Raw genomic sequence first — 19,848 nt, 5'->3', positions numbered from 1 at the left:
CGCTACCTCCTCTGCCCACCTCAGGACTCATTCCTGTAGGGTGGGATTGGAGCTGCGCAGGGCAGTCTCCCACAGCTCCTCGCTACTAATTAATGGTTTGAGCATGCGGCCGGGAGTTTTGATGGGGCATTGCCACATGATATGGGAGAGATCTGCTATTGGGACAGGGCAAAAGCGACACTTGGGTGTCGGGTATGCGGCGGGAAAGACTAAGTGCAAAGTGCGCGGGGTAAGAAAAGTGCGAGTTTGTAGTTGGAGCCCAGAACTCGCCCGTGGAAGGGCTTGCCGTCAGCGCGCCGATCCAGCCGTTAGAGCCACCCGAGCCCAGGCAATCCGACGGTAACTAGAAGATCCCGAGATAAGGGAGCCGGAGGCCGAAGCAATCCGGCACCTTACCTGTGGGTTACTTAACCGTGACGAAGATCAGGTGCACGCAGGACAAGCTTTGCTTACCCACACTCTCCGGTAAGGGAAGGTTCGTTATTATGTTTTTTACAGCGAAGCTGTATATGGCTACGTTTCCGATCTTTCTGCGGAAGTAGAAGAGGTTCGCGTAGACCAAGAAATCGATATAGCTAAGTGCAGCACTCCGACACGTTGGCATCGAGCGACGCTCACCCACGCGTCGATAACGTCGGACTATGAACGATAATGGCGCGCGTATAGTCCCACGTTATGTGTGCGCCTCTTTACTGCGGCGTCAACACCGTCTAGCGACGTTATCGGCAGTTGCACCCTGGCCGCGCTGTGGATAGGACGCGTAATGTGCGCACTGAGGAAGAGCAGCGTGCACTCCAAAAGCGACGGCGTGAAAAGAAGCGGGTATGGGTGTGAAGGCGGTGGGAAACGCCAAGCGTCCATCGGTCGACGGGCCTGGACCGTCGCGTAGCCGCATTTCCGTACGAGCAAGAACGGCAGCGAATCTTTTCAGCATCGTCGTTCAGCCCATGGCCGTCTACCATAGTGACGATAAAGGGACGATCACTATGGTAACTGTAGCAAGCATGTGACGCCCCCTCAGGTATAACGTTCGTTCGCCGCCAGGCTCGGTGGCCTGCCAAGCTCGGCAGGCAACATTGGTCGCCACACCGCAATAAACACCGACGAACACGGCTGCTCGCCGGTCAGTCATCGTTCAGCACCACCACGCTAAGGAGCGTCCTTCTATCGGAAGGTGCCTCGAGCCCTGCCTTATTCACGAACCCGGGTGGATCGTGACACTGGCGATGAGGATGGGATCCTCGTGACCCTGGCGACGAGGATGGGATCCTCGTGACAGTAACAAAATAATATATAAGACGGGAGAATCAGGAAATCACGTGTACGTGTCTGTATTCAGTCAATGTAGTAATTGCCATAATTAAATCAACATAGTCATCACTATACAGAGCTTCGCTGGTCATCCACCTTCAAAAAGTGGAATGCCCCCCCCCCCCCCCCCCCCGCCTCAAGGAGGGACAACTTTATTAAAAACACAAGTCAGTGAACGTCAGGAGAGAAATGGTTCTCCCCCTTCGCCCCTAGCCGTCGGCCGGAATACCTTGAGACACAGCAGCAGCAAGGGCTCGACCGATGATGTCCTGCTGGACGTTGTGGTCTGGGCTGCGGAGAAAAAAGCCTCCCAGGATTCTAGAGTGCGCGAGCTATCATGCTTAGACAGACATGTCCACACCATGTGAACCAGATTTACTGCCTCATCACAGAATTTCCACTTTGACCTGAATACTCCTGGATGCCACTTGCTGTAGAGTACGGGGTTTGGAAAAAGACTCCGTCTGTAATTTCCGCCAAATAACCTCATCTTTCTTACTGAGCGTTTTGTCCACTCCCGGGTAAATTTGTCGATTTAGTCTGTAGTGTACTGTGATTTCCTGGTATGCGCGCATATCCTATCTTCTGTTTATTGTCTCGGTGATCTGGGAGCTTAGGGGGTCGACCGGTAAGTGAGACCTCGGGTGACCGAATGAGCCTCCTCATTCCCTCTAAGTCCCTGGTGAGCTGGTGCCCAAACGAGCAGAACAAGCTGCCTGGGTCCTCCTTCCCTGTTTAATATACGGATGGCAGTCTCCGTCACCCTCCCCAATACGTAATTTCTCACAGCGTTTTCTGAGTCGCTCATGACCACATTTACCCCCCTTTGGCTGACGGCCAAGGCTATGGCTACTTCTTCAGCTTCAACCGTCTCGACGCCACTGACTGCGCAGCACGCCACCGGTGTTCCATCTTCTTTAACCGCCACGGCCGCGTGTCCCGCTTTGCTGTCATATTCTGCAGCGTCCGTATATAAGACGTCCTGTCGACCAGTATATCTAGCTTGTAATGCCTCTGCCCTATCTTTACGTCTGCCGTCGTGAAAGGCAGGGTTCATGTTTCTGGGTAGCGGAGGTATTTTCATCTTGTCCCTCATCTGTCTTGGTATGTCTCTTGAGCGCACTTGCTCATGTTTGGGCTCGTAGCCTAATTTCTCTAAAATGTTCCTCCCTGTTTTAGATCCAAGTAGCCTTTGATGCTGCGCGGTAACGGCAGCCTCAATCAGTTCCTCGAGAGTGTTCGACACACCTAGTTTCATAAGTTTGTCGGTGGGCGTGTTCGGGGAGAGTCCGAGCGTAACCTTGACACTTTTCCTAATAATGATTTCGAGCTTGTTCCGTTGTACAGAACTGAGCTTGAGGTAAGGTGCCACGCACACCATCCTACTGATTACGAAGGCTTGTGCTAGCCTCAGGAGATTCGCCTCCTTCATCCCAGCGTGCCTGTTCGCTATTCGTCTGATGAGACGACACGTTTGATTTGAACTGGCTTCCAACCTAGCAACCGTTTCATAATTTTTACGGTTTGCCTCAATCCTCAGCTCGAGGATGCGGATACTGTTAGCCGCGGGGACCTCTGCGCCGTTGACGTGCAGGTGGAGGCCCGCCTCGCGCTTTTGGTGAAGCCGCCGTTTTCCGGGGGGCATCAGGAACAGTACTTCCGGCTTTTCGGCCGAACATTTAAGTCCTCTGGGTTTCAGGTATTCCTCGATGTTGTCAATTGCAATTTGCAGAGAGCTTTCAATTTGCCCATCACTGCCCTTGTTTATCCATAGTGTTAAGTCATCCGCGTGTATGGTGTGGTTTAGATTCTCAATTTCCCCCAACCGTTCGGGGAGTCTGATTGAAGAGGTTAAGTGATAAAACCGAGCCCTGCGGTGTCCCCACGTTACTCAGTTCAATGTTCTTTATAGATTCTTCCCCTATCTTGAGAGTGGCTTTCCTGTTGGTAAGAAAGTCCTTGATGTAATCGTACACTCCCTTCCCGACATTGAGCGAGTTCAAATTCTCTAAGATGGACACGTGCCCCACGTTGTCAAATGCGTTTGCCACATCTAACCCCACGATAATTTTCGTGTCTTGCGTTTGCTTGTCTATAATTTGGTCTTTGAGCTGCAGCATCACGTCGCATGCCGACAGCTTTGGTCGAAAACCGATCATGGTGTCCGGATAGTCCATTATCCTCCATGTACCTATTGAGCCGTGCCTGAACGACGTGCTCCATAAGCTTACCCACGCAGGAGGTGGGCGATATAGGCCTGAGGTTCTCCAAGCCCAGTTTTTTACCCCGCTTGGGAATGAAAATGAGGTCGGCGAGTTTCCACTGATGCAGTATCGTCCCCTTCTCCCAGCACCCCTGCATGTACATTGCGAGGTTGGCGATTGAGCTGTCGTCTAAATAACGGAGCATTTTGTTGCTCACTCTATCGGGCCCTGCCGCTGACTTAGTCCTTAGCCGATTAATCTCCGCTCGGACCTCAGCCAGGGAGATTGGGGCGTCTAATTCCCAATTCTCTGCCCCTCCGTAGTCCGGGAGGGGTTCAGGTCCGGCGGGATTGATGTACTTATTCCTAACTTCTTCTAAGGGTTCCTTCTTAGTACCATCAAATTGATGCGCCATTCTTTTTCGCTGTTGTTTGGACGCTGACTTTGTGCTATCCGGATCTAAGAGGTGGCGAAGAAGTCGCCACGTCCCCGCGGTACTCATATTCCTCTCCATCTGATCGCAGTCGTTCCCCCAATTTTGCTTCGTAAGCGTGATTGCGTGCTCAATTTCCTTGTTTAAAGCCGCTATCTGTTTCCTGATATTTCGATCCCATCTCTTCTGTCGAAGTCGGTCCTCCAGCCTTTTCTTTTTCCTCCAGAGATTAACTAATCTCCTGTCTACCGCTTCATTGTCCCCCTCAGTTTCCACCGCTTCGGTGGCCTCTTTAACAGTGCGCACTACACCATCGCTCCACTCCGCAATATTAGAGATGGGAGCCGGGTCTTCCCTTAGTGCCTTAAAAAGTCCCAATTTACAGCCTCCACCCTCCTTTTCCGGGAAGTTGTCGGGCCTCCTTCTACCACTACTTCTGTGATTTTGTGATCGCTGCCTAAGTCTTCGTTTGTATTACACCACGTGGCTTTAGTGCCGCTGCCCGTCAAGGTGAGGTCGGGTGTCGTATCACACGCCACACTAGTTCGCTTTCTCGTAGGCCGCATCGGGTCGATTATTAAATCCAGATTATGAGTTTGTATGTCCCACAATTTCCTACCTTTGATCGAAGTCTACTTATATCCCCATGCCGTGTAGTGAGCGTTAAAGTCCCCCACGATCAACAGCGGGTTGTTCTTAATTTTACGTCGCGTCGTCGCGAAGAGATCCCCGAAGTCGCATTTTCTTTGCCTGGGAGAGCTGTAGACATTTAACACATACAAGCTACCGTCTCTCTTTCTTCGCGGTATTAGTTCTACGAGATTTGTGCACGCCAGGTGTCATGCTGCACCCGCTGTGACGTTTCGCCTGATTAGGGTGGTCACCTGCGTGCTTTCGCCTTCGCCTACATAGGATTTGTAGCCCGACAATTTCGCCTTTCTGCCGCATTCCTGTAATGCTATTAGCTCCGGTCGACCCCGTTCCTCGAAAATTCCTGTAGGACCGCACGCTTGCGCGCGAAGCTTCTAGTTTCATTGCCAAACGGTGTTTTTACTGGATCTGTGAGCCATGACTGCCAACTAGCTGATTATTCTGATTTCTTAATACTTGCTGGGTGAGCTGTTCGTATGCCCAGTCCATATTCTCAAATTCTGCCTCAAGTTCTTCAGTGAGTTTATTATCCCTCTGATGCAGTCGCTCTGTGAGATTCTTATCTCGCTGATGCAACTGCTGTGTTTGACTTTGGAACATCCCCAACAAGCGTTCCTCGAAGACCTTGCACCGTTCGTCGTCCTGACCAGATCTCGTCTCAAATTTTTCATCCAGTTTCGCTATTTTAGTGTCTATCACTGTCTCTATGTCCTTATCTATCATGGGCTTCTCCATTTCCTTCGCCCTCTTTTTAGCAGGGAGCGGAGACGCTATCTGCTCCTCTGATCCTTCTATATTTGGCTTTTGCGACACTTGCGGTTGTTTAACAGGTGCTGTATTAGACTTAAGGGCCCTTTTAAACTCCTCAATTTGCTTATTCATCGCCGCTAGCTGTTCTTTAAGCATGCGATTCTCTTCCTTAATCTGAAACATTTCTTCATCGCGTTCATCCTGGGAGGCCCTGCCTGCCCAACCCACCTTTCTGTTCGGCGACGTGGATCACGCTGGATTGTTGACGACAGCGCTGCCGGAGGTCCCTGCATTCCCGGGTCCGGCTTTCTGTTGCTTCTCCTCTTCCTGCTGTTGCGGCAGTCGCGGAAAGGAATCTGACCTCCCTCTTGACATGCTCCGCTGTCTTGACGGACTGCTGGATCTGCCTTGATTCTTCTCCCATCTGCTCCTTCCTACTTCGGCCTCTTTCGCCTACCGCTCTTCCTCCCATTGCCTCTTATTCATCGTATAAGGGGTCCTGAAAGCTTCCTTGCATTTCCGGTCCGCTCTCAAATGACCTTTGCCGCACAACTTACACTTGGGCTCACATGCGTGATCCCCAGGTGGAGAAGCCATTCCGCATCTCCGGCATTGACCTTAATCACTGACACATACGTCCGTTCTGTGTCCTAGCTCACCACATTGGTAGCACACCTCGTAGCGTTTCTTGTAGCGCACACACTTCAGAGGTACGCCATAACAGTACATCCACCTCGGCACTGTCTCATTTTTGAAGGTGACAATTGCCGAGCTGGAGTTGCCCATCTTCCTAACGCCAAGTATAGGTGGGTTCCTCGGGTTGCCGAAGGCATCTGTCAGTTCCTCTATTGTCAATCTCGGGTCGATGCCGTGCACCACAGCCCGCCCGTTGTCTTCGTGCGGCGCAAGGTACGCCATGACTTCGTAGTCTGTCTTAGATCTTGCTAAACTTAATCTTGGTCACCTTCCAGACAGTGTCCATGTCTGGGGCGCTGAAAATCGGGATGCCTTGCTTGTCGTTACTAATCAGCACGTGCTTTTCTTGCCCCTTAACCCACGGAATTTCCGCTGCCATGCGCACCGCCGCACTCAGCCTGGTAGCTGCAACTTTTGCGAGCGCCAGCCCGTTCTTCGGCCGAAGGATGACCTTGTAGTCGTTGTTGTTTACACGTCTTTATTCACATTTTTGCCCTTAAAGGGCTGCGGTGAATTGGTTTGGGGAGTGGCGGGAGTGAGGAGGTAAGGGGAAATAATTGGAGACTTAATTATCTACATCATGGGGTCTGATGCTTTCGCTGGTACGCTCGAGATGAAGAAGCCTGGTCCCAGTGGCTGGTGCCTCAGGATCATCCAGGAATTCGTACAGTGACGCCAGAGCTCGTTGGCGGTCGCAGCACAGCAGTGTCTCGCTAGCGCCCAGGTCTGTAGGGAGGTTGGTCGCCATTTCGTTGGGAGCGAAGCAAGGGCCCTTTGCCTGAAGCCAGAATACAGCGGGCAGTCCCAGAGGTCCGTCCTGGTGTTGCAGGGGCTGCAGGTACCCGCACGCGAACATTCCAGGCCACGAGGGTTCTCCTTTCTGCGAAGACGCTGCACGAGGAAGGGAGTAAGGAGGGTGCCAGTCTGTACCTGCCGCAGCAGAACCTGCTGCCGACGAGTAACAGCCTGGGAGGGAAGGGGAGGAATGTCCATGGGCTTGGACGTAGTGAAGAGATAGCTGCGTCGGTGGCGCTTGGCTTCGGCTATTGCTTCCATGGGATCGTACCACTGACTGTGTATTTCCGTGTCTTCAGGTACGTTGTTCAGTAATTGTTCGGGCGGTTTCGACAGCGCGTATAGTAGCGTGGCGCGCGCTAGTCGATGGGCCCGTTCATTTCCTGGTATACCCGTGTGCCCCGGGATCCAGTGTAACCGAAAATCATGCCCTTGGTCACGGAGACGACGCACGTGGAGGCGGAGTTGTTGGACCACAGCAGTGGTTGTGCGAGTGTCCTGGCAAGCTCTAAAGGCATTTTGAGAGTCCGTATACACTTTGTAGTGGTGCTTAGCATCTCTTGGAAATTTGTTGGTAGTGTGTTCAGCATGCTTGGCAATGTTGTAGTCGTTCGCCGGTAGTCGCGGGAGGTTCGACGCAACGGAACGCTCCGCGATCTTCTGCCCCAGCTTCTTATACGCGGCGTTCGCAGCTGCCACCTTCTTGCCTTCCCCGAACGCGGTTTCGCGTTCCGCCCGCTCGCCGTTGTTGTGGCTTTCTCGCCGTTCGCCTCTCGCAAGGTCCTGCAGCTCCTTGACATGTTTTCCCCCTTTCGTGATCCAATCCGCTGTTCTCAATTCTTCGGGGGTAATTTCTGTACCCTGTACAGACACCTCCATGGTCATCGTGCCTCCGCAGCGGGGTTCCGAAGCGGGCGCCGGGGGCTTTTGGTCAACGTTCGCGTTATCCTTAGCTAGGGGGGAGACGCGGTTGACATAATAGCAGCCGTAAAACATCCAAAAGTCCACTTACAGTGATAAAATTGTAATCCAGGTGATCCTTGGGACTTCCGATAGGCGATCACATCGCTTATTTCTATGAATCGGCACTGTTTCCACCACACGAAGCAACTTTCCAAGGAGCCGACTTTAACCATGTCGCACTACCTGCCCCCTGGAGGCTTCCTCTGGAATGGCAATGAATTTTTTTTTTCAGCCGCCGTGGCCTAGCTGGCATACTCGCCCACTATTTTCTGCGTAATGAAGGGGGAAACTACAGGGGTGGAGCTTCCGCACTAGCGTTAATGCGCCGGGTATTCCGGCAGCGTTCGATAGCGCCGTTCATTTCTTGGGAAAAGTAACTCAATCGGCGCAGCTTCCACGTGCGATGGTTGCGCAATCGCCCAAACGCGCTGAATAAAAAGCAGCAAGGTAAGTCGGGGTCTAACACTCAGAGGTCTATTTCGTTCTTATTCACTGGTGTCCAGAAGATTCTTGTTTTCTCGTTCCCAAGCGTACACTAACGTGGCTGAATATGTAAGACTCCTTTCAGGAGCTCTTACTTGCATGTGCTTTGCCTCCATGCCCTCAACTTCGCTGGCACCAAGGAGGTTTTTTCCTTCTTCTTTTTTTTTTAGTTGGTTGGCACATTGGTTGGCAGAGAAAGCCTTGTTTTGTCTGAGCAGCAGAAGTTGCCTGCCCTGCTGCATTGCGCACTGTTGGGACACCGACCGAGCAGCTTCTGTGCAGCGCGCTGCACGCTTGGCGAGAGCACTTTCACGTCAGCGCTCATTCTGTTCATTTCTGATGTCGTGGTTCGGCCTTTACATGACAGTTCAGGCACTAACCAAGAATTTTTTTATTCGGGGTAGGTAACTTTTCTATGGAAATGAGAGAGGGGGGCGGGGTACCTTTATTACTAGAGATGTGAATAACGCCCATCATTCGCCATAAAGACGCGTAAACCCGCCAAAGAGAAATGAAATAACGTGTATCTCACATGTGGTACGCCTGCGAGATACACCTCTCATTTACTTGGCAAGCAAGGTACCACATCAAATGGACTCACGCAGGAAAGAAGTGCAGGAAGGTCACTGCCAAGATCAAGTAAACAAGCGAAAGTGTAAAATAAATATTTCTATAGTAAAATACGACTTTAAAAAATGGCACTTGGCAAGCAACGCACACGTACCGCGCATAGTTGTGTTACTTTGCCAGCCAATCACAGACGCAAAAAAAAGAAAGCGTCGTCATGCGGTCTTTTCAATATGGCGTCGTACTTGATTTGATTTGATTTGATTTATTGATTTCCATTTACACGCACACGCACGTACAAAGGAGTGGTAAATAGAGGTGGATGAGGGAAAAAATCCACACAGACACGGCTTGAGGTAGCCTCAACCCCTTGATACTTGATACCTCCGGAGCGTCTGCTGCTTTTAAAGTCTTTTCATCGACGGAAGCTGCATAACTTCGGGGGGGGGGGGGGGGGGCTCCGGGAGGGCCGCCTCACACCTCCTCCCCCCCTGGGTACGTGCCTGTGACAGTTAGCTGAGCATAAAAAATTCTGCAACTATGGGAGTATTCACATCACGTCACGAACGGGAATTTTTTTTTGTTCTATTCACAGCTTCCACTGTGCTGCTGGAGATAAGCCGATCTAGACAAAGCACATCTTTTTACGATGCTGGATGTACTACGATATGGTGACCTAAATGACGTTAATGCATACTCCCTGTACGGGACGCTCTGTCCTCCCGACAAAGTTTGTCTTGTCAGATACAACTTCTGTCATAAAAAATATTGTCGCGGCGGCAATGCAGTGCGTATGTAAATCCACGAAACTTTGTCATCACAAGAGGGTCATGTCACCAATTTTCTTCTCCATTGGAAACTGTGTGTATTTTTCTTTGCAGTGATGCTCATAGTGAGAAAAGAGTGTTCGGAAACGGTATACGTGTGTCTTCGCGGTGTTCTGAATTAACTACACCACACCAAATTATTTTTAACAAATGGTGTAATGTTATGGGGCGGGGGGCAGAATTTTGACTTGCGTGGGTGATAATTATCGACGAAAATAGAATAGATAAACCGTCATTTCCTGCCGTGATAGAGATGTTCTCTGAAAGGCTCACAAATTTTCTCCGTTGGCCTGGGAGAACAAGAAGTGACAGCAATTCCATACCCCGAGGAAATAAAGGACATGTTTTAAATGACAAGTAAATAAATGTTTGAAATTTGTAGGTTATCTACAGCTCTTGTAGCAAACTAATTATTCAATAACCCAATAGCTATCCCCAGCGTATTCTAGTAATAGCGTAAGGAGTTTGCTCAATGTTCTGAAACAAATAGACGTACTGGAAAGCTTCCATTTCAATGAAATAGGGGGTGCTTTACAGGTCCTAGGCAGGACAATTTAAAGAGAGTTCGTTAATTACGACCATAGTGAAAAAATCATCAAAACAATTGCTCGAGAACAACAACGGCTGTCAAAGGCTGCGTGCTCGCGTCAAACGCGAGTGTGCAGTAAAAGCACCATGGGTTTGCACGAAATATTCGCACTCTAAATAATGAAAGGTTCCTCTATGGAACAATCTGAACTATACACTCTGAACATACGGGCTCTTGACCCCAATCAATACTTGTCGCCTTAAGTCAGTTCCCTCTCATAGCTCTTCGCAATAACCTTTACGTTCAACTACACATTTAGGACAAATGCATTTAACAGTGCTCATCGATTCAAAGGCTCTTTATTATATTTTGCATTGCGAAACTTGTTTGCAATGGCCCCTTTGTGCCCCTACCATAGGCGGTTTCTAACGGTATTAAGCAAAAATAATATAAATAAAAGCTGTCCGCAAATACATAAATTATTTCGAACGAGTCCATAGCCTTTGCTGTACGATTGGTATTCGATCAGAGAATACATTACTTAAAGTTGCCGAATATTCCCTTTGGTTCGAATATAAAGGACAGCAACCCTTATTGGAGTCTTGCAGGGAAATACCAGGTGGAATTTGAGAGTGCTCCAAGGTATCTTGTTCCAAAGGAATGGGAACTCTTCTGCAAATAAAGCAGTTGCCGAGCTAATGCAGGGAGTAGCTACATTGTATTCCATTAATTTCCAGTCATTCAATAAGAACGTCGCGCCTTTTGACAAGCTGCGATTTTATTTTTTATATTGAGGCAATTCTTTATTTGGACAATCTCACACTTTCTGCATCTATTTAGAACGATGTGCGGTGCTGAAGTATTGTACTTTTCTAGCTAAGAACGGTGACGTTCTCTGAGAGTTTCTGTTTTATTACCGCCATTTTGATGAAGTGTACCAGATTCGATCTTTTTTCGGTTGTTTCACATTTAGAAGTTGCTCTGTTGACCGAAACTACAGTTGTGAACAGCATTTTGTGCATGAAATAATAATAGAAAAGAATACCAGATAATGTTATATTTATCAAGCGGACTTCGGGCAACGTGTGTATTTCGCTTTGTTTAGCGATGAGAAAGAATTGAGCATTAGATTCAGTGCTCGAATGTAGCTTTACGAGAACATACCCATTCAATTCCATTAGAAATATCAAACCCGCCTGAATATTCTGCACATCTATGCACATTATAGCACGGAGCGCGTCACCGTACCTGTCTGAGACAGTGGAGCAGGAACACGGCCGCCTTGTCGAGTGCGCTCTTGGGAGCCCGGGGGACAGCTCGGCCGAGCAGCGTGCTGACCACCTGGTGGTCGGCGTAGCGTCGGTACTTGAACAGCGGGACGTCGTAGCGACGCTTGCGCACCGATTCCCAGCCGCCGCACACGTGCCTGAGGGACGCCAACATTGATCGGCCGCGTGCGAACACTTCGGAGACACTCGCGAAATAGGAAAGCAACCACCGACGATGACCGCAAATGTGAGCCAACAGCCGAACATTTTTCTTTAGAAAGCTGTTCGCTTTATTCAAGATATTATGCGATTGAAGGACCACATTTGTTGCAGTGTGGGTATTTAGACAGCGTGTGTTGTTCCATTTCTTAATAGACCCTTTTTCATAATCCTAAAGCTACAGCTTTTTTTTTTCTGCGAGGCAGTTTGTCTAACTATTGAGGAGGCTAGTCCTTATCGCAAGCTAGCAGTGCATTGAAGCGCAGTTTGCTAGTAATATCACACGCAATATCCATACGTAACTCTGACAATGAAAACATTCGCAGGAGACGAGCCCCAACGTGCGCAGCCAGGGCTTCGCTTTTATTTGAACAACGACCAGCGCCGCCATTAGCAGGGCAAACGGGCCGGGCTGAGCAGCGTGCTTCTGAAATGATGGACGGTTTGCAAAAATACTGTTGCGCATGCGCGAACACGGTTGTCACGAGCGCCCTCAACATGGTTAGGTACGAGAAGCAGACGAACAACCAACGCAGCCTTAGCGCGCCTCGAGACGCCGATTTGAATTGGTTTTGATCGCGGTATTATCGTGAAAAAGCCGGCAAGCTGTGTTGCATGTTGTGCACAAATTGCTTCACTGGCAAAACGGAGCACGAGTTTATTTCGGTTTCCGTCCGAGAAGAGCTATCCGGAGAGGAAAGCACCATGGATAACAGACGGCCGGAGATGCCATCACAAAGCGCAACTTGCTAGCTCCTAAGAGAGCCGGTTCTCATCGCGCTACTTGCGGCTACTGAATCGTCATATGCCAGCGCCGCGAGCTCATTTCGGCCTGCAAGCTTCGAGACGCCCTTAAACGCAGCCGCATTTTGCCGGAGTGTGGAAAGCTCGAGATGGACGAGGACGGACAGCGCTTGCGAAAGCGCACTGGTGTCACTAGGTTGTCGCTAACATGTAATTATAATAAATATTATGAAGTGGTGTCGAATGTGCGCCTCATATGACAATCAGCGCCCAGTGCTACGCCACTGAAGTGGCTGAAAAACATCATTCTAGGGCAGTTGGTATCGTCGACGGGCAGCGCGGAGCGACCACCGTGCGACGGAGTTCGCCTGGTTTGCTCTTTTCTGCCGACGGTGGACAGATATCCAAATACATTTTTCATTTAGTCTCTTAATATTCATGCATGCATTAAAGATTTCTAAAACAACTATGCGTTCAATTACTAGTAGAAGTCTCTTCGTAACCGGTGACACCCACGGCCAGCGAGCAAGGCCTACCATCTTCATCGGTGGCAGTTAGTGCATGCAGTCGAGAGAATGGCACGCCGTTTGAGACTTTCCCTTGTTTACTGTACGCGAAAAAAGGACTGTTGTAATAAGGCAAATAGCTTTGTGAAACATTGCTTTGTTACAGATGGGCCGTATTAGTACGGTAAACTCTCCTAAGCCGAACATCACGCTCAACCAGCCGACCGCTCGAGCCAGCAGGCCTAGCTCCGGGTTGTCGAAGGAGCAGCCAACGGCGCTTGCAATGAAAACGCCGCGAGTCATAAAGCGTTTATTTTCCTGAGCATCAGAGCGTCTGGGCAATGAGGTCGCGGTTTAATTACCGTAGAGTGGGTTCTCTCTATACTTCGTCGGCAGCAAAGAGCAAACAATGTGAGCCGCCTTGCACGGTGGTCGCTGTGCGCGGCCAGCCTGCGAAATCAAGTGTGGACACTGAGCGATACACCGGCAGTGTTTTTTGAGCACGTGCACTCCGCTCCCTCTTGAAGGAGTGCATGTCGGCTGCATCAGTCCCGTGCTTGCATAAGCAACCTCCGAATATACATTTTTAACGTAATCTTTCTACAAAGCCGAGCCTCCATGAGCCTGTTGAATAGTGGCAGTTTTATAAAGCAGATAATGCCACACGCGAGCAGTTAATCATACGCTTCGAGAAGTCGGAGGTCCATGTCAGGTACGAAAACTGGAACGGAGTGACGGCGTCTTCAATTATTTTGACGCGGTTGCCACGGCAGAGGCCAGGCAGAAGCCGAGAGATGAAACTCGCTTTCTAGCCACATACTCTCGCACGCAGAGCGCTGAAGCTTTGCCTGTTCTGCGCCGGATGGCGCTCACTACTTCGCAAACCTTCCATTGTCCATTTCGTAGTGACCAGAGCCGTTAACCGGCACAAATGTAGTAGTAGTATAGACCTCTAGCGGTAGTGTATAAACCATCTGTAGCGGCGCTATTCGCAACTTTCGCCGACTGTAGGCGGCGCCGCCACTTATCCAACATGGCTGTCGCTCCGATGATCACCTGCGCAGAGACATGGTTGCCTGTGTTGCTTTGGTCCCTGGTCGCCGCCGCTGGCCCACGACAGAATCACTTTGCGTACCCCGCAGCTCCGCTGCGCGAAGGGTACGCGCCCTTCCCGTCGAGGCAATAATCGCAAAAACAGAGCCACAGCATCGAAAGGCCATTTTTTATGGCCTATGAAAATTGTGTTGCTCCAGTTCGTGTTCTACCAATGCTGCTCGAATTTTGCTACAGCTGCACAACTCGCACATAAATTACGGGAGAACGATGTCGTTAAATGTTTGAACACTTGCGCCCGCTCATCTTCCGACTCTCATCTTACATGCACCTAAGCCACCACCAACCCGTCCGTTTGTGAATCCTTACCCTTTCCGAGAAAGGCCGCTATTATGATCACCTGGGGCTTCGCTAAGGGGCCGTGCAAACTTTCCAGCTTGCATTATGCATTGCGTTTTGAACCCGGAACGTTCCACGGCACTCTCGCGAAATTCGAGCGCATTCGGTGCAGTAAAAAATTGTATTTGATTTTGTTTTATCCTGCTGTTGAACCACAAACTAGTCTGGCAACACTAAATGGGGATGAAATGAATCGACGTCACCGTAAACGACTCCCTGAATTACCAGAACTCGACCTCATACTCGAAGGCCATACTTTTCTATATAGTGCAAACACCGGCAGTGATTGCAGGAGCGTCATGCGCCATGACCGGCATACGTCGTGTTGTTTTTACATATGCATCTAAGCGGTTTTCTGCTGCTGTTTATCGCGCTAGTGAACGAATTGGGCGCGCTATTCTATGACGACGCCCCATACTGGGCCGTTGTGTGTCATAACGGGCGGAGCAAGACGCCCGATGCGATCTCGAACGACCCAGCGGTGGCCCCTCCTTTCTTGGCCTCATACAGCCATAAAATGGCGGTTGCTGTAGGTGGGTGGGAGGGGACTTGAAGCAGTGATTTCAAATTGAAACTTGGTAGTTCAAATGTGCGCAGAGAGCGCAGCTTTTTGGGTCTATATTATATTGGGGACTATTTACTCAGAGTTACAATAATAAACTGAGAGCTGTCGGACGACTGCGTTATCGCCCCTTTAATATGCCCCTAAACGTATATGCGCGAACATTTTTTGGATGCCATTCACATCGAACTGTGTTTCCCTCTAGATGGAATCGAACCCACGACCTCGTTCGGGATCTGCAGGAGCACCCCCCATAGGCACAAGCCGCCACGGCGGGTCCCGAGGAAACTTACGATTGCGAAGACACCTTCCTCTGTCTACTGTTTTTATACTCGCAAGTAAGTAAGCACAATGGACTCTGCTGCGAAAACAGGGACACGAAAGTGCTCGTGCCCCAGTTTTGTCCGCGTGAGGCGGATGCATATATTGCGGTGGCATCATCCACAAAAAGTCAGCGGGCATAACCAGATGCAACGTGCCCGAAACCCACCGGTAGAAGTCGTCGCACGGGTGCACGCTGTGGTTGATGGAGGCGAGCAGGTCTTCCTCGAGCGAGAAGCATCGAGCGCCGCAGCCAGCGCTCCCCAACACCCGGAACAGGCCAGCGGGCGTCACCAGCAGCAAAGCCGACATAAGCGATGCAACGAGGGCCACGAACGCGCCGTAGTGAAGTGCGGACCCGGTGCTCGAAGAGTCCGTGAGTGCATCTGTCAGTAGACGACGCCGGGAGAGCCGGTAGGGCGGGGACACGATCAGGTCCCACACACAGGGTTGCGTTTTCTCCATTTTCTTCTTCTTCTTCTTCTTCTTCCTTCAAGAATGTAGCCACGAGGGAGGGGGGGGGGGGGGAACGGCCTTCCGGACTCTTGCTTGCTTGCTTGTTTCCCGTATAACAGCGCCGACCCACTACGCGGGATTATCCGAGTGCCCAGAAATTGTAGAGGATAAATCTCTAAAGAAATGCGACGACGTTTAAGTGCACCTTGTTGGAATATACATGGCGAAGCTTTGAAGCGACACTAAAGCTAAAGATATTTGCAATGTAATGGTAAATTAATTTTCTACAACACAAGGACCCTTCTCATCGCAAGAAGCTTGAAAACTCAGGAAAGAAAAAAAAGGAAACACGCGTGGTGACACCTTCTTGACCTATGAAAATATCGACCGCGCAGACAGTCACAAATAACGATTCATCAGAGCCATCAACTTCTGAGAAAATCGACCAAATCTGTCTCTGTGACACAGATGGGATGGAAAATCAAGATTTAGATATGGACCCCCGATCTCTTAACCGTACAAGGTCACCGACTGAGAAAAAATCTAGCTCTGCCATCACCTCCAAGGCAAGAAAGTACGTTAGAGAGATTCCGACTAAGAAGGACTTCTTAAAAGAGAGCGTTTTAGACCAAGCAGTCTCTGCGGCTCGGATTTGTTCACCATAGGAACTTTAAAAGTAATTCAGAGGAACTGTCGTTCCATACTTCCCGCTGCAACAGATTTAATCTATTTTATTTCTGAATATTCTCCAGTTATTATTATTTTACAGGAAACTTGTCTTGTTACTGGTCAGACTTTTCGTCTAAAAAATTTCCGATGCTTTCGATTGGATCGCCTATCCCGAGGCGGTGGTTTAGTTTTGTTTGTCTCATCAAAAATCTGCCATAGAGCTACTATAGCATACCAGATAATGTCCCAAAAGTCTGAAATCTTAGCACTGGATATAATACTTCCTGGTTGCACACATGTTTTTATAATTAACACGTACTTCCCCGCTGAAGTGCAAGATACCCGTTATCTAGATACCTCTATTGCTCGCAGTCAGAACATGATACTGGTGGTAGATTTTAATTCTCATCATGTATCGTGGGGTTTCCGAACGGACACTTGTGTCAAACGCTTGTGGGATTGAGTCTTAACGAATAATTTCTCTGGCTTAAATTCGAGAGCACATACTTTCGTTCAGAGCCAGTCGCGATCTGCCCTAGATCTTACGTTTGCTGCCTCGAGCATGTCCGTCACCTCCTCGGAGACTGTAGTTTCCGAAACTAACAGGGATCACCTCTCTATAATTTTTGAACTGCTTACCCCTTTAACTAGTTTAGGTAGTAATGTGCGCACTTTTGTTAATTCCGGAAAATTTTTAAATGCGGTAAAATCAGCATTACACGCTGAGGAGGGCATGGAGAGGGATATTAAAGCAATGAGCCTATGTTCAATTCTAAAACAGTCATCAAAACAAGCTACATTTGTTGTGCGAACTACTAAGGGTGGATAATATCGTCCCTGGTGGAATTCTGACTGCGAGCGAGACTTTAGACGCAGAAAACCTGCGTAGAAAAGCTTTTATACAGCCAAAGTCCTGTTAATTGGGCTGAATATACATATATAGCTACTACATCTAAACGAACAATCTCAAAAGCTAAGGAGGATTATGATTCCAAGCACTAAACATACCTTTCGAAGTCTTGCAATAAAAACGCCCTGTTTCAATTTCTTCGGTCTCGAAAAGTTATACCGGCGCCCGTGAATGTCGATTCTGTCATTCTATCAGAAAAAGAAGTATCGGAACCACTTGAGGAAATTGCTCAAGGACTTCCGCGACGTTTCAAACATAAATTACCTTTAGGCCTAAAAAAACCCCTTTGGGAGACGACTTTGAAAGAGTAACAGCGACAGAGCTTGAAGGCATTATTAGTTCGTTACCGGTGTCCGCCCCGAGTCCAGATGGAATTACAACAGGAATGACAAAAGTTTTGTTTGATTATGTGTCTCAGGCCCTCCTAAACATAATGAATTTCTCTCTCAAAAATTCATGGGTTCCAAGAGAGTGCAGAATAGCTAAAATTTTTGCAGTATTAAAGAAAAAATCAGCTGGACTTGACTTAGGCAACATCAGGCCAATTTCTCTTACTTCCAATGTTGTCAAATTAATTGAAAGGGTTCTTCACGGTCGTATAACAAATTTTACGTAGGATGACACCCTTCTCAGTCCTTGCCAGACTGGATTTCGTCCCGGCCACTCCCTATGGTGCGCCCATGTAGATTTAGAGAGCCGCATTAAACTTGCTCGCCACAAACCAGAGTACGCAGCTTTGGTGAAGCTACATGTAGCAAAAGCATACGACTCTGTAGAACATTGCATTCTATTCGATAAGCTTCAGTGTACGAATTTCCCAAAATATATAACCACTTGGATCTATGAATTTATAAGAGATAGAGAGTTTTATTCTTACCGACATGGTATTTCGACGACCAAACACAAGCAGACAAGAAGTGTACCACAGGGTTCCGTTCTATCCCCTATATTATTTAACATTTTGCTAAGCACAATTCCTTTGACACCGGAAGTACATGTTTGTGTTTATGCGGATTATATCGCATTTTTACATCCGCAAATAATATGCATTCACTACACCAGCCGTTGCAGAATTACTTAGGAATGCTGGATAGGTTAGAGGGAGGGGGCTAGAGTGGTTATGTATGTCGTTAAATATTAGCAAAAGTGCGGTATTAGTATTCCCATTAACTGCTCAGGTGCATATATCTTTACAATACCGGCAGGAAATCAGTCCTCAAGTTGACGAAGTCAAGTACCTTGGTGTCATTTACGATGGCAAACTCACCTGGCGCAGTCACATTGAACATATTAAAACAAAGGCTGAACTAGCCGTAGCTATGCTCCGCCGGCTCAGCCACCATCGCTCTGGACTACGCAGGGATACCTTACTGATGATCTATAAAATGTATGTTCGGTCCATATTAGAATTCGGCTGCGTAATGTTTTCCGGTGGCCCCGCCTACAAAATTAAACCTCTCATGCTTTTAGAAAGAGAAGCTCTACGGTCATGCCCTGGGCTACTTAGATTTATTGCCAACGCTGTTTTATATCAGGAAGCTCATATACCCACCCTAGATTGCAGATTCCGCATACTTACGGTTCAGACATTTTTTAAAGATGTATGACTTTTTAAAAAGACGTACGCAATATGCATTTATCACTGAACCGTCTGAGCTTTTCAAGTATCGTGGTCGAGATTCAACAGTCGTCAGTTAATATTCGTACAGGCACAGTTACGAAAATTGGATGTGTCCATACGCCAAGTTTACCATTCAAATGATGCCTTAACAGACCTCAAAATTGAGTTCGAGGACATATCTCCAAATCATGCTAAACTATTGCCAAGGCGATATGCAATTAATATCTTACACGGCCACCAACACCAGCGGACCACTGACAAGGTAATAGCTGCTGACGCTTCTGTGTGCAATGAGAAGGCAGGAGTGGGGATCTTCTCTGAATCTATTCAATGGTCTTACTCCCTTCGCCTTCCCGACTTCACACATATATTACAGGCAGAATTATTAGCGATTATATTAGCATTACAAAAACTCCCCCAAAATGACCTATTAGCTGTTATTGTGACCGACTCGCTATCTGTATGTACAGCGCTAACTGTATCTTTAAATTCAGCAATTCAAAGAACATTTTGTTCAATAGTACCTCCGTACTTACGGAAAGTATGTTTGCTTTGGGTACCGAGACATCATGGGTTGCCCTTGAAATGAAATGAAATGGCTCATTCAATCGCACGAGCATCCCTGAACGGCCCTATCATATCTGTTTTGCCGACGTTAGCTTATGCCACCGCGGCTAGATACAAAAATTTCGCTACATCTCAAAACTCTGCAATATCCATGCTAAACCATCTTCTGAATTCCACCATCTTGGCTTCCCATGGAATATTAATTATTGTCCTTCAAGGCAATTGGATGTTTTTTTTTTTTTTTACAAAATTGAGATGCGGTATACCTGCTCAAAATTTTTACTTACACAGGTCTGGTCTCACTATGTCCCCTCTATGTTCTTTTTGCAGTGCACCAAAAACTA

This window comes from Dermacentor andersoni, chromosome 9, assembly GCF_023375885.2.
Source record: "Dermacentor andersoni chromosome 9, qqDerAnde1_hic_scaffold, whole genome shotgun sequence".
Classification (NCBI taxonomy): domain Eukaryota; kingdom Metazoa; phylum Arthropoda; class Arachnida; order Ixodida; family Ixodidae; genus Dermacentor; species Dermacentor andersoni.
The sequence above is the reverse complement of the archived record's forward strand: the minus strand, read 5'-3'. Positions refer to the sequence as shown.